Here is a 13,197-nt window from a genome sequence, read left to right as displayed (position 1 = left end):
GTGGGCAGTCTGGCCCGCTGTGGGCAGCCCCGCCGCTGTGGGCAGCCCCGCCGCTGTGGCCAGCCCCGCCGCTGTGGGCAGTCCCGCCGCTGTGGGCAGTCCGGCTGTGCGGGCAGTCCCGCCGCTGTGGGCAGTCCGGCCGTACCGGCACAGGCCACGCTCCCCGGCCCGCCCCGCGCTGCCTCAGCGCTCTCGCCAGAGGAGGCGCCCGCCGCCGGCGCAGCCCGCGGCTCTCGCGGGAAGATGGCGGCTCTCGCGAGAGGCGGGCGGCGCGGCTGCCCGTAGCTATGGCAGCGGGGCATGAGCGCGCCCGGCGGGACCCGTGCGGGGACAGGTAGGGGCTGAACGCGCTCCCGGCGTGCTGGGGATTCCTCTCCTCCCGTCCCGTCCCGTCCCCTCAGGGGGAACCGCGGCCACACGCAGCTGTTCGCTGGCTGCTTGGCCGTGCGCCCGGAGCCTCTCCGGTGGCGACCCCCGCTCTGCGCGGTGGCGCAGCCCCCGCCCGCCTCGGCCGGGCCGCAGCGGGGTCCGTGCGGGACTCGGCCGGGCCCGAACCCCAGCCCGGCCTCCGGCGGGACTGAGAGTGCGGGGCCCCTCTGCTCTGCACGCCCGCACAAGAGAAAAGGAGTAGCAGGTACGAGGACAAGAGAATGCTAGAGGCTAAAAAGGTATTTTATAAGCGGGGGTCTTTGAAATAATAAGGGATGTTGCATTATTTTGGTTAATAACCCAGGCGTGATCAGCTACCGTCAAAAGTTAAACTTGCCTGGGAGCTGCTGTTGGTTAGAAGAACCTCCTCAGTATTTCATTTACTTTGTTGGTCTAAGGCAGGCAAAACCATGTGCTTTCCTCCCCCCTCTTAAAGGAAAGCAGAAGCTCTTTGCTTTTCCAGAGTCGGATTTCGCCTGAACCCTTTCTTTCAGTAGAAGGATTATGAGGAGACATTCATGAGGATTACAGCCATAAATAGAAAAGCATAACAATATACACCCTCTGCTTTCAAAAAGTTGCAGGCACAATGGCTTTCTGGTCTTTCAGCTGCATGAATTTCTTGTGGGTATTGTAATGGCTGATCATGTGTGTTAAAAAAACTCAAAATCTTTCAGATTTCAGAACAAATTCTGAGGGTTTTAATTATGGAAAAAAGATGCTTGTGAAACGAGGGAAAACATTTGTGTATTTCTCATGCAGCTTGAAAGAAAGACGTACGTACTGAAAAAAATTCTCTAAGCTTGTGCTACTTTTCAGACTTGAAAAAGAATTTACAACCGAAAGATTTTGTGCTGCAATATACTTGATACTGAGTAGCAGTTCTGGAAAACTGCAGCAACATAGATAGTCTTGCGTTTGCTTCAGGAGGGAAGGAAAGTACTGCTGTGCTGAGAACTCAGCTGGTAACACATGACTTGAACATGACAGCTTTTAAAAATAATTAGAAAAAAGTATTATGGGCTGAAAAATATTTGTCAGCATGTTGAAATCTGTTCTCATTTAGGAAGTGATAGAAGTAATAGCAGTTTAATTAGATAGGACACTCTGTAAGTTCTATTCCATCACCTAATCAAAACTATATTTAATCAAGCATGCTGCATGCCATTCAGACTGGATTGGATAGGAGCTTTATTATTTTACTCATTTGTTTCCTCACCTGGTAATGTCACCTATGAAATCTTTTGCCACAATATTCCTAGGGTGCAGTGAAGAGTAAGGTTGTGCCTGATTTGTCCAGTGCAGACAATCTTACAGTTATCCCAGAGAATTTAGACATTTTGGAGGGTTTGTTGTTTTTTTTTATGCTAGTGACGACTGTGAAACATTTCAGTTCATTTCTTTCAGGCATTGCAGGTAAGAAATATGCCAGTTCTTCTCTCAGTTCTGGGTTAAGTGTCTATTTTGAGACTGTAGTCACAAGTTTCTTAAAAAGGATAATAGGAATTTAAATCCTTCTCTATCTAGTCTCGGAGATGTTATTAGGGATTAAGCCTTCTTAGGCGAGTTTTCATGGACAGTACATAGAAGAGAAAGTGTGCTTATTTCCCAGTTTGTGGAGCTTCGAAAGGTTACCTTGAGAGGCTCATGGAGTTTGAAGACTCTATAAACATACCTATGTAAAGAACATTGTGGCTGTCCAGAATCACTTTTGGTTCAACAGTGCAAATTGCAACAGATGATATAAAAAAACCCAACCCTAACATAAGAGGATGAAAGAATAATAAAAAAGTCATAGCTATTGTTTGTTGGTTTTATTGTTTGTTTTTTTTTAATCTGCTTACCTGTTGGTTCTGTTGCTTTAGAACCAACAAAACTGTCTTATAATTAATATACCTGTTGATACCTGTAGAACTTTAGTATTTTCATTTTTTCTCTTGCAGCCTTCTGAATATCTTATAAGTCCTCATTCCACGCACATTTATTCAAACAGTTTAATTTTTTCTCTGAAATACTTCTTGTTTGCTTTTTAATTTCTTTATTTTTTGTCAATAGTGGCTGCAGGCACAATTCCAAAGCCATTGTATATTCTGTCACTGAAGGTCATTCCCTGGAAAAGATATGCAGAGCTTGGTGGCAGAGAGGAACAGAATGAAATTTTATTACTGACTGTCAAAGAATTTTGATTGGCTTGCTTGGATCTCTCCATTGGTCCTGCTAACTGCAAGCCAAGTAATTTGCAATCCCCAGTCCTTACAGTAAGTGTTTTATATCTGGAGTTATTGGAAAAGGAAGGAAAAACTTCAGTTTATCAGCACCTTAGTAAAATCCAAGGAACCTGCAAGGAAGACTAGAGCCTCTTACTTTTTTGATACTTTCCAAGATTTGTGAGTTGTATGTGTTCTGTTGTAATCTTAAATGTTAGGAATGACATTTCATGTTCATAGAGTGTAAAATTTTCAGTAGATTTTGTTGTTTAAGTTTGTGAAGTAAAGGTGATGTTAAAAGTACTGCGTTAAAAGTTGGTGTGTCTATTCACTCCTGTAGCTGAGTAGAATGCAGACCTGTGGTACCTGCTGAGTGTTTATTGTGATTGCTCCCAAACTAGTAAGAGGCAAAGGGCTGGATGTGGTTTTGAGGCTTAAAAACATTTTTGTTCAAGTTAAGAAAGCATGTGGGAAATTATGTACTGTTATGGCATAGTCCTACTTTTCCTATCTAACATAATTTTGGAGAAATACAGTAAAAATACTGGTTCTCTAGTATCATTCATGATAACTTGTAAATAAATCCATTGCTGAATTAAAGCTGTCTGCAGGTAGTAGGATACGATGTTGCTGCTACAAGCGGTGTTCAAACAAGTGCATCATAACAACATGGAAAGTAAATTTGATACTCCTTTTATAGAGCACTGTGACCATTTTCTTCAAAACCTTCAACCTTAAGAAACACAAGTTTGAACAAGGTATCTGAAGAGATCTTTAAGCAGGACTGTGAAATTTCAGCTTTAAGATATACATATTGGTGTCTTTTTTTTTCTTTTCTTTATTAATAAAACCTCTGAAAGCTTTGTACTTGTACAGAGGAAATTATAATGGAGTATCTGAGAGTCACAAGTAACCTTTATCCCCAGAATGATGTGTTGTGCTACTAGTGGTATAATTTTCACTGTTCCTCTGGCACTCTCTAGAGACTCTAGTCTGGAGATGGTACCTGAGGAGGAAGAGATTACTTCTGTTTGTTCACTTTTTTGTTATGTTGCTGGGATTGTTTTCAGAAATCCAAATTGTCATTTTGAATTCTGAGTGTGATGAGAACAGGACTGAGCCTGACAAATCAATTTGCAAAGGCCAGGGCTGTCAGATGATAATAGCTTGCCTTCATTACCGACCAGTTTAGATTTGAACCAATGACCTAGAGGTGAAAAGCTCAGTATTGTACTACGAATCCCCTGATCTATCCATATGTTCTCTTGTTTAAGGTCCCTGTAGTTCTCTGAAACAGAACATGCAGTAAATATTGAGCATCGTTTGCACTTGTAAACATTAGAACAGTGTCCATTCCAGTTGTCTGCTGTGCGTGTGAGGACACTGCAGTTAAATATAGCAACAATTTCTTACACTCTCTGGCTTTTCATGAGAAACCCTCATACAAATCCAACCATATGGCAAAACCCAGCATTATCCTAAAACCATTAACCAAGAACCTTTTGCTGCCATTAATGGGAAAATGAATCTACAGCTCTAAGTAGCCTACTGGGAGTTATTAATAACATAGGCTACTGCTAAGAAAGTGAACTTTAATAAAATATCATTGAGAGCTGAGTCATCCCACCAACACTTCTACATGTTGTATCCAAGTTGGTATTTATCTATGAAAGCCTTTACAGAGTATATTGTCTTTATTACTCTTCTACTTTTTTCTTCATTGAGTATCTTTAATGCTGTAAAAGAGCATAATGGAAAACCATTTGCATGGATTTCATAAAATAGATTCAAAAAGTGTTTGAAATGTCCAGACAGGCTCATAAACTATTTTCTCATTCATTACGAGGTAAGAGGCTCCTAGGCAACCTGCTGAGCAGGAGTAGGTCAACAAATGTAAATACTTGGGCAAGTCATTCTTAGTTTCTAAGGCTATTAAGTTACTGTCTACAAGCCATAGTTTCTGTGAGCTACAGGAATAATAAAATTAACATTTGTATGTATTTGGATTGTCTTTTTATCTCCTTATCTCTTCTCCTCCAATTCTTAATCTCATTCTACTTCATATCAACAGACACTGCTTGTCTGTACTGATTGATCTGCTGCCAAATCAAATATAAAGAGGTGAATTTCCTACTTTCCCCTCACTATGAGAGCAAATTAGCTCTTTTTCCTCTACCTGACCATTAATTTTCATGTAGTTTGTAGGAACATAAGTTATTTTTGAGATCACCAGGGGTTTTATTTCAAAATGTTGAAAATTGGCCAGCTGATTCAAAAGGTGTTGGTAGGAAACCTGTTTTGGTCAGATGCTTCTGTGGGCAACAACAACAAAAAAAATCACTGCCAAGTTACTAGTGAAACAAGGCGTATGATTATGCTGTGTGATCCTGTATCCTTGGTCCAATTTGTTTTCTTCCCCTAGAGAGCATCAGCTAGAGAATCCCTCTTGGGGCAGTATTTTACTTTTTGCATAGCATTTCTAGTAGATGGGACATGAGCTGAACCTCTTTTGTAATTTTTTTCCCCTCACTCCTTTGATGGCGATGCATTCTTCTTCCAGGGGTTCTGTCTGAAAAGCGAAATATCTGAATCCTTGGGGATTTTTGAGATTTGGGAAATTAGGGTTTTAAAACTCATAGATACAATTTATGACTGTTTTCCTCTTTCAAATATCTCTCCAAGCCTAAAACTATACCTTTTTTGGTTTGTTTTGTATTTGTTTTGGTTTGTTTGAATGCAGATGGCACTTCACTGAATTGTGGTTGTCTGTAAAAGTGTGAGAGAACATGAACCCTGGTGATCTTTTAATTGTTTTGCAACAGACTCTGGCTTGTTACATTCTGCCATAATTGATTTGATGTGTGCATTTGATCAAGCATGCAGTCATCAATTTGAAGGCTGGAAGTCTGGCTTTTGGAATTACTTTTCCCTTTTGTCTTTTACAACTCTGAAAATTTAGGGAGTTAAACTTCAGCTGCTTTCCCATCCTATTTAAATTGAGGCAGTGAATGTGGGTTTATTGTAGACACCTGTTTTTAGAATGTAGTCAAGCTTGCTCGATGGTATAAACAATTTAGTGCCATCAGCTGGCACAAAAGAAGGGGTTTGAATTTGTGCTTTACAAAAAAACTAGTAAGTAACTACTGGTTCAAAGGTAGAAGCTGGTAGAATGAACTGTAATAACCAATGGTCACGTGTTAGTCTTGACTAGAATACTTTCTTCATGGGACAGTTTGGCTCACCAAAATTTATGCAGAGGTACATGCTGCATGTCGTGTGTGGTGGGAACAGTTCACATATGAGAAGCCTGCCAGGGGATCAAGGGGAAATTAGCTTTTTTCTTCTTTTTTTTTTTTTTAATCCTGTCTGCTTGTTTTTTTTCTCATACTTGGTAAATGACAGTTGGTATTTGTAGCAGATAATGTTTGGTGGATGTAATTCATATGGTTTCATTTTTAAAAAATGTGTGTGGTTTATTATGTTTTGAATTTTGAAAATAATGAATGAACTAAAAATATGTAAGAGTGATTCAGACGTGGGAGACTGTTTGAAGAGGAGGAATCTTCTCTAAGTGTTTCCACAAAACATGGAAATAAATGTATTCTGGGAAATAGTTAATCAGTAAAGTGTGTCACAAAGCAGAGGAGAGCAAAAGACTTTATAATCCTCCAGTTTGTATTCCCAGTACAATGAACTTGTGAATGGATCAATAAACAACAGCTAATGCATCTCAGCATATTGGTACATGGGCTGTTAGTGTGACATGGAAACAGTTTAATGTCCTCAGTAGATCTGCATGTTATTCAAGAAAATAGGTCATGGTGTAGGGGAAAGGGAGGGAAAATTAGAGGAAAAAAAGAGTTGGTTTGTTTTACTCTTCCTGTTCATTAAAACTTTTTCATTGTGCTGCATCTGAAGTGTGCTAATGAACAGACAGCAAAACTTCCTAAACATTGGGATAGGAAACTGCAGCACTCTCTGATGTCTGTTCTGGACATGTTATCACAACAATCTCTGCAGTACTTGTAACAAGATATCTGAGGAGCTTATGTAAATACTTCTGAGGTATGTTTAAAAAAGGCATTGCCAGCAAAGCTTTAGGTTTCTTTGATTATGGATGCTTGATGGATTTTAAATAGAGATTTATTTATTTTAGTCAAAGTGAATCAGAAAAAAATGCTGTGATGTGAATTTGGCAATGTTGCAGTTTTCATTTAAGTGCTGTTTTTATGGTGTTCCTAATTTGTTTAAATTCTTGAAGATGGACAACTTCCACAAAATTTTCAGGGAAGCTTTTTAAAACTTGACTTCAGATACTTCTCTTAAAATGCATTGCTTCATGAAAGGATGGAGAAGGAGATAATCTCACTTTCCTGTTAGCAAAAACTAGGTAGGTTTAAGACTAGTTTTATTATGGAAATAGCAGTCTTTTAAGAAATATCTTCTTTAAGGGCTCTTCATTTGTGGGAGAGATAGAAAGGTAGTTTAATTAATTCAGTAATATATTTCTTCAGTCATTCCACATAGTGTTGTTAATAATTGTCGCAGTCACATTCATCTTTATAATTATCACATAAATGAATATATTTATCACTTACCCATTATGTTTTCCTCTGTTCACTTTATGCATGTGGTGGATTCTCCTCTGCTGTTTTGTCTGAAATTGCAGCTGCAGCCTGGAAAGGTACCTGGGCAATTCCACTGTATTCAGTTCTTGCCTGGTAGGAACCAGCAGCAGTCACAGGCAGGAGATGGTAGAGTCTTGTTATCTCCACTAGAACAGAGACTTTTTCAGGCTCAGGGATAAAGAGGGACATTTTCAAATTGAAGTTACTTTTTCTGATGGCATGGCTCCAGAAACATTTCTAGACAGAAGCAGCAGTACTGGGAAAATCTTATTTTTCAGGATTATTCTGCTAAGGAATACTTGAGATTTTGGTATGTTTTTGGAGAGAAAACATGGAAAATGTGTGACCATTGCAGTGTCACGCTCAACTGAATTGCTTAATTCTGCTCTGAAATACAGTACTATAGTAGAAGCATTGATTACAGATTTGTTTTGTTCTTTTTGTTCTGATAAGGAATGTACTGTTTGTACAGTAGAATTGATATGCCATTTGTCAGTAAATTTTAATCTTTGATATATTTTATCTCATGTATACATAATAAATAAAAAATATTTAAAGTTGTTTGAACAAGAATCCAAAGCCTAAAATCAGACTTCTAATTAATCGTAAACGGTTTTAAAATATTTGGATTATTTTGAATTTGGATTTTCTTAGCAGAAAACATCAAATACTGACTTGTTTTAGCATTGTTCTACTTCAAATGCAACTGTCTCCGTTAGGTCTGAAAATGGTTTTGTTAGTTGTAGTGCTTCCCTCATGTCTCTACTGTCCCACTTTAGGTTAATGGTAAAAAACGTGCAACAATATTCCAGGTTGTTCCTTGGCTTTCTTCTTTCCTATCTCAGCATATCAGGAGTTAATTTGAGTAATGACATGTATACAAAATGCCAGAGCCCATATTCTTATCCCAAGTCGTGAATAAATTATGATATTCATCTTTGGCTGTACTTGGGAATGGTCTCGAGTATTAATAGCAGTCAAATTTTGGTTGTTACTTCAATCAAACAATTGAAATACTGTATTTGAGGTGAATTCTGAGAATTCTCACTGGCAATTTCTTGTTTTCTGTATACTAAATTTTCAGTCCTTCTGTGTATTGCCAGCTTATTGAGCTGATTTGGGATTGCCAATATGTCTCTGCTTTAAATAGGACATAAAAATGTCTTCTCTTGTCCAGTCAAACTTATGTTCTCATTTGGTTTGTGAAAATCTCTCATAAACATGACATAGGAACTTCCCTCAGGAAGCATGTGAAGTACATTATCAATTTAAGGACATAAATTAAAACAGGAAAGGTTCTGAGTGATGGTAAGGAAGATATTTTTCCTCACTCCATTGAAGGCCATGCATTTGAATGAGAAGCAATCCAGTCTACATCCCTAGAGGATTTGAAGTCTCAACTGGATAAAGCCCAGAGCAACCTGACCTGACCTCTTGGCCATGGCTTGGTGTGAGGTTAGGCGACAGATCTCCTCTGGGATCCCTTCTAGCCTCAGCTGTTCCGTGGCTCTGATTTACTTGTTGATCACACTCCTTTTCAGCATTCTTTCTTCCTAATTGCATGAGCTGCTCATTTGGGGTGTTCAGTAAATTCCTTTGGTTAGAATGGCATCACATGAGACTGCAGAATTTAAGGCACCAGCTCAGGGGGAGTACAGGCAAAATGCTCTCCAACTGTCTTGATAAGCAGCTGTGGCTGTGGACAGATTAACTCCTGCTTTGAAGAATATTTCTGTGAAGATTTAGTCTAGATTAAGCCATTTTCCTAAGAGGACTTAACCAAAGTATGAAATTCTTTGTTCTATATTTTAATAAATTATGCAGGACCTTGACTAAACAAACATTAATTTTTGTACAAGAAATAGATGATTCTCACATATTATATAATATTCAGAACAAGTTCTAATTGTGAGTAGGACACAGCATAACTTGGATATTATGCAGGCAAGAAGAATTAGAGCAAGGGAGCCAGCACATTTTTTCTTCTAATAAAATAGACAAAATTTCACACCTGCCAGAAGAGTTTAGTAGGGTTCCTATGCAGGAAGTCACCAAGGTATTGTATAATGTGCCTGTTGCTGAGATAGTTGCTGCAACTAAACTTGTTTGATGGGGTTTTTTTTGTGTGGTTGTGGTTTTTTGTTTTGTTTTGTTACTGATGTAAACAAAGGAGGCCAAAAAGAAATTTTGTTGAATTGCAGTCAGCTGTTAACAGATTGAACTGCATAAATGTTTTTCAAGAATAGCATTGTCAGTTACTTTTGATTCTTTGATAAGACAGAAAAGATGCATTTACATTTAAAAAATAATCTCTTAAAAAGATTATTTTTGAGACTATAAAAAATCTTTTTGTCTTCAGAGTCAGAGTTGTCATGAGATAGGAAAAATTCTGGAAACATTCATAATTTATGCCTATAAGTATAACTAATAGCATTTTATGAAGAGGTTAATACCTGATTAAGGTTACAAGAGAGAAGAAGAAGTCTTATTCTCTATCTAATACTAATATTTTTTTGATAAAACTGGTCCTAGACTTAAATCAGGTCACTTTTGTTTTAAATACCCACTTTTTGGTTCTCGTGTTATCTTTTGGTGTGGGATGAAGATCAAATAGTTGATTTTCATGTGCATATTTCTAAGGAGAGCTCCAGGATGAGGGCCTGCCTGCCCCAGCACAGCTGCTGGTGCTGGGGGATGTTCTGCATTGCTGCTCTGCTTTGCCAAATTACCTCGATAGAAGGAGGTGGTGGCAGTGCTTGCTGGCGTGAATGCCAGAGTGAGATCCAGCTGCTTGTTTTGGACTGCACACAGGTGGTACAAACTGAAAAACACTTCAAATATATCTTGCCCCTCACTTTCCCCAATAATGATCTGTCCTCCTACATGATGACTATAGGCAATAAATACAATTTTAGCACGTAAATTAGTGTTTGAATTTTTCTTCCTCTGCCCACTCCCATTATTTAGGTGTGTAGTCACACAGTTTCAATTCTGCCAACATTCTTTGTTCTTAAAAAAAATAAAAATCCAAACAGCTACTGAATATAGAGGAAAATGGTGTCAAATGAAACAAAGGATCTTCAATTCTCCCCGTTTTTACAAATATCAACCAGTGTGGTTTGTGTGGGTTTTAAAATATGTTTATTTTTTCTTTGTCAGGGTGGGGAGAAGTTGCCTTGGCTGCTTACCAAAGGAATTTTCCATTTACTGATGTAATATTACCACATAAATGAGAACCAGCAATCATGATTTTGAGTTGTTAAGAACTAGTGAAGGCCAACTCTGGGCTGCTCTAAAGAGGTTGTGTGAAATAATTCTTGATTTTGATAAACCCTCAGTCTCTGTTAATAAAGAGCAGCATTTTTATATTGCCCATGGGTACCCTAACTCAGCACAGCTCGAAGACTCTTAGTTACTAGTGCTGCCATTAACTTCCTGTCATAAGCAGTTTACCTCCTCAGAAGAAATAGAAAAAGTAGCAGAATGTAGTTCTTGAAAAATTGTATTTGCAGCAGTAACTGGCATGTAGGTGTTTTTGTAGTTTTCCAATCAGCTTTCACAAAGGATTTTATTATTGATCTGATAAAAACATAATACTAATGGAACACTACATAGATCAGTCTAGACAAAGCAAGTCACTTGAATTCTCACTTTTAAAACATGGACACTTGTGACTTTTTCTATTAGTCAGAACTTCCTGAAAAAGCTAATGGTCAAACAGATTTTTGTGTCAATTTTTAATCCTCTTTAGGCTTTACAAAATAAAGGGCACACCTGCAAAGTCTAATTACTTAGTAGTTCCTTCAAGTGTTCAGCGCTACTTGCAGGGTATAATTATCCAGCTGACTTCAGAGAGGGAAAATAGTGTTCTTCTACTCAAAGGCATTCACTGAAATGTCTTGGTGTCTGAATTTGAGGGCAGAGGGTGAAACATGTGCATGTTTGCCTGTCATCTGCATGTTCTTTGAGAAATGCAATGCCAAATCCAGTGCCTTCCTCTAAGCTTACCTGGACTTAATGTCACAACTTATCCCATTGTCAGATGGAGATCTTTGAAATCATGGTTTCAAAAATTGAAAGTTGAAGTAGGAAAATTATTGCTGCCAAAAATCCATTAGACATTTTTGTAAACGAAATTGTGCTGGAGGAAATACTTTGTGTTTTTTCAGGGCAGAATTGCTTTGGAGATTGTTTAAAAGGGTAATTAGGGAAATTTTTCCTCTGTTGCACTTAGATTTTTTTAAATGCATACTGGTGCTGCCAAAATTATTTGGAATTTAGACTGAGATAATGTAGAGCAGGATTTGTCTCCTTTTTAATGATGTCAGTTCTGCTCCTGCAACTACAGTGGCTTCTTTCTTCCAGACAGAAGTTTCTACCAGGAGGGAATTTCTGTGATTTCAGTGGTGTTGCTGCCTTAGGCAGCAACCCATGACTGGAATTGCAGACATGTTTACAGCTGGAATCAGTCCTGCTTTCTTAGGTTGTTTAAATTTCAGCCTGGTGAGCCTTTTATTCCCATTGAATGGCATAACAGGAAGAGATGTTTACTGGTACCTTTGGATTTCAGGATGCAGCCAGGATACCAACACTGAAAGCTTTATGTTATGAATGACATAGGTTTTATGTGTCACACGATTGCATCTTTAGTTATGTTTTAATTAGAAATTAACTCTGCCTAGTAGATAATCAAGTAGAATTGCTAGGCAAAGTATTAGAATACATGTTTAAAATGGTGTAAATTTGCAAGGTGTAATAATAAAAACCAACAATATCTATTATGTAAGTAATTGGGAGATAAATTGATGTGCATTGCATCTTTACACTTTATGCAATTTCTGCCTCTTTTATAAAGTCCAGTGACATCACTCGCTTACTTAGCTCTTCTGTATCTTTTGCAGTAAGGAGAATTAAAATACAAAGGAAAATTCAGAAGAACTTGTCCAGTGTTTTGATTCAAGACACTTGTGAGCCTTAGTACTGAGTTTGCTCGTTGCCTTTTTTACAACTGTTTTTTTGAGTTGCAAAGCTGTTCATCTACCAAAGGGGAAGTAAATATCAAGGGGAGGAGGTTGGTGGACTGGAAAAGGCTTAAGAAGTATGCAGAATTTATTTTGCTTCAATAAGGTCTTTATGTTTAGCTTATCCATTCAAATCGTAACTGTTGATGGGCTGATACCGTGGAAACAATGACAGCAGTTAAAATTTTAGAGGAATAGAACTGGGCCAGTACTGCATTAGTTTCCACTAGGTACTTATTACATCAGAATCCATTCCAGCCTTGCCTGTCAAACTGTGTGCAGTGTTCCCCAGGCATGGTAATGCCTGTGTTGCAGTCAGGATCAGCTACTTCATATGGCACCACTCCCTTGCTGCTTGTGAGGAATGTCCACAAATAAGGCTTCCTCTGACAAGCAAGGGGTTGAAGATCGGTTTCTTGTCTTTGCTACATTAGCAGGCAGAATTCTTTTTACTGTTTGAAAATTCAAATTAAGCCTGGTGAATTCAGGTCTGGACATGTTTTTTAGCTTTTCTTTTTTACTGGAATTCTGAGTCTTTCAATCCAGATATTTCAACAAAATTGACTTTGGCATCATATCATAAGTAGCCAGGATTGATGGGCACAGAGGGTTGGCTTGTCAGAAGATGTTAGTGTAGAACTCAGGATAAAATTGGGTGTTCTGGCTGTTCCGGTGCTGTCACATCCCCAGTTCAGTGAGAAGAGGAACCAGATCTTGAACTGTCTGTCTTCTTACAGAAATAGTTCTAAAATCTGCTACGTTCTACAGGGATGGAAATTCTTGGAGGATGTGTGAAGTAGCATAATGAAAAATTACAATGAATTCTTTTGAGTTAGCAAATGATTTTGCTAATGTAACTTGGGTGCATATATATATACACAAGAGACAAAAATTAGATTGAATTACAAAGAT

General features: G+C 38.5%; 1 protein-coding gene across 3 annotated transcripts in view; it reads left to right on the top strand.

Moving 5' to 3' along the window:
- The first annotated feature begins 190 nt into the window (after nt 1-190).
- Nucleotides 191-13,197, top strand: part of USP54 (ubiquitin specific peptidase 54) — a 92,552-nt gene continuing 79,545 nt past the window's right edge. Inside the window, exon 1 of one of the 3 annotated variants that reach the window (XM_063405840.1) lies at nt 191-334. The gene's annotated coding sequence lies outside the window, so the exon portion shown is untranslated. The other 2 variants (XM_063405842.1, XM_063405844.1) reach the window with 2 other exon arrangements.

This window comes from Prinia subflava, chromosome 9 (genome assembly GCF_021018805.1).
Source record: "Prinia subflava isolate CZ2003 ecotype Zambia chromosome 9, Cam_Psub_1.2, whole genome shotgun sequence".
Taxonomy (NCBI): domain Eukaryota; kingdom Metazoa; phylum Chordata; class Aves; order Passeriformes; family Cisticolidae; genus Prinia; species Prinia subflava.
This window is presented reverse-complemented; position numbering and strand designations above follow the sequence as displayed.